We start from the raw sequence: 2,968 nt of genomic DNA on the forward strand, positions 1-2,968 counted from the left end.
CGATAAAAAGCCAGGGACTGCTTAATTTTTTTAATAAATCTAAAAAATATAAAAACCCATGGGAGAAAAGGGGAAAAATTGGGCACAAAACCACACACACACACACATAATATTTTAATATATAAAATTATATTATATAATATAAAATTTTATATATATTTTAATAATATAAAATATATATTATTATATTTTTAACATAAAATTTATGTATTATATATTATACCTATTATAAATATTTTAAATATATATATATATATTAATGTTAAATGGGCCATAGCTACATAGAGTGATTTTTTGGGTTGGTGTTGTGTGTGGTGGGGCAAATGTTTATGGATATAGACAGATATTTTAACCACATGCACACACCCACAACACACCCACCCAAAACACACACACAACACACAAAACACACACACACCCACCCCAACAACCCCCACACACTAACTTATATTTTAACCGGGATGGATTTAAAGAAAACCAGGGTACTGACTGACAATTAAAATCTTGAATAAACTTTTAACTAGCGGGGGCCCCTGTTACTCATTTGGGTTTAGAGCCCCGTGCAAATAACGGGGATGTCGGGGGTTTCGACCCCCTTAGGGGCCCCAGGGGGAAGCAAAATTTATCCAGTAACAAAGGGTGCCCTCGCCATCTTTTTTTTAACTTGATGAAAAGACCAAACATTTAAACTCTATAAAAAAAAATTTAACATAAAATTTCTAACAAAACTAGATATCCTTCATACTAGTTCACTTTATTACCCGTCGCTACTTTTTGTTCATTTCCTCTCTTTTCGTAAATTATAAAGCTGAAACCGAGGGAAATTTAATAGAAGGGAAAGTCAAGGAAAAGGAAAATTAAATATTTTAAAATTTTTAAATAAACCCCTTAAAAAAGAATTGGGTTTAAACCCAAAAAAGGGAACAAAAACCCCGGGAAATCTCCTTTGGGAAAAAAACTGGGGGCCCTACCACGTACTTTCCCCCAAGAGCATCACAACCTTTAAAAATCCAATTAAGTTTTCTTTCTGTGACCCCGGCGGATCAAAAATGAACCTAACCGAAAAATAAAATAATTACTTTCCCCTACTGACCCAAAGAAATGATAATAATGATGAAAAAAAGGTAATAATGATGATGAAATTAAGAAAGATAATGCCAATGATAATGATAAAAATGTATGTGATGCTTAACTATGTATTGGTAAATAATACACCAGTATTTTTTGTCTTTAACTGGATTTTTAATCACGATGAGTACTATGAAACGCATAGTTAGTGATCTCACTAAATTCGGAGATGAATAAGAAAGCTATACCGTTTTAGGTATGATCATTGTAGTACAGTAGTAGTGTTCGTTGTTGAGATATTTTTTTTTACATGCTTAGATGGTTAAAAGACTATATAGTAATGTAATAGCTGATTAATAAATACAAGCTCTCTATTGGTTACAAGGCCGCTATGACGTAGTTTTGAAACGAGGCTTTGATTGGCTAAATAGCGTTAGGGGGAGGGGCCTATCAAGAGTTCTCGGGGAACAGGATCCTCAGTTACGGACTGACATTTATAATTAACCTTCATAAAAAGAAAACACAATGCACAAACTTTATGCGCAGCTTATTCTCAAAGAAAGACTGTATATGTATTGACCGAGGGTTATAATATTCTCCATATAGGAAGATGATCCAATAATTATATAAACAAAATATATGAAAGATTATTCTTTATTATGGTTAAGTATCGATAATTATTTGTAGGACAGCCCACCCCATGGTAAGACCAGATTGGCTGGGAGCGCGAGATAAAGGCGGAGCTTCTGGTTTTTGCTTAGTATGAATTTAGTGTGTAAACGCAAAAATCTTATTCTTTATCGAGCCAGATAATCATCAACACATCTGTATGAGGAGGTATCTATGAAAAAGAGATACGTTAATGAATGCAAATGAACGGTGTAAACAAACGAATAACAGTGTGCCAAATGATCACCCAGACTAATATAAAAGTATTTGTTTGGTCTATCTCCGTTTGATGCTTTTAGATGTATCGCACCCTTAGAAAACAAACAAATTTTAAAACAAATTTTCTGACTGGCTACTTTATAGTCTCGGGATGCAGATTTATAGAGCGACATTCGAATGGAAATATTTTGTATTTCGTAGTGGTAATGATATTGATAATAATAATGATAACAGTAATAGTGATGATAATAATAATAATATAAGTAATGATAATGATGATGATAATAATAATAATAATAATAATAATAATCATTATTGTTATTGTTGTTATTATAATTATCATTATGATGATAATTATCACTATCATTATTATTATTATGACTATCATGGTTGTGAATATGATTATAATCATAATTATGTTTATAATCATAATAATCATTATAATTGGTATCATCATTACTATTATTACTATTATTATTATTATTATTATTATTATTATTATTATTATTATTTTTGTTGCTGTGGTTGCTGTTGATATTAGTGATAATATTGTCAATATTATTATTTTTAGTATTATTACCATTATCAACATCACCAACATTGCCATTTTTATCACTACAACCATTATCAACAGTATTAGAGAATTAACATTTTTTTTCGGTGCTCATACTCACAATAACCTCCATTATGTCATATCCAAAATTATAGTTTGAAAGTCGATCCTTACACATAATATTTACAGAATGTGAATATAACTAAATATGGAGCTTACTTTTTTCTTTCATAAATAACAATGCTCTATGCCTTTTTGATTTGTTTCATTCCGCACAAAATGTTTCCATACGCATGTACATATTCGGAACAAAAGTGACGTTGTGAACCATATAAACGAGTGCGTTCTTGTGTGACGTGAAAATGGGCTCTGATTTGTTTATCGGGATGTAATATTTTCTGGAGATGGCGACGCACTAGATTGCAATGTTAAAAAAAAAGTACTGAAGTATTGACCCGT

Source organism: Penaeus monodon, chromosome 9 (genome assembly GCF_015228065.2).
Source record: "Penaeus monodon isolate SGIC_2016 chromosome 9, NSTDA_Pmon_1, whole genome shotgun sequence".
Taxonomy (NCBI): Eukaryota; Metazoa; Arthropoda; class Malacostraca; order Decapoda; family Penaeidae; genus Penaeus; species Penaeus monodon.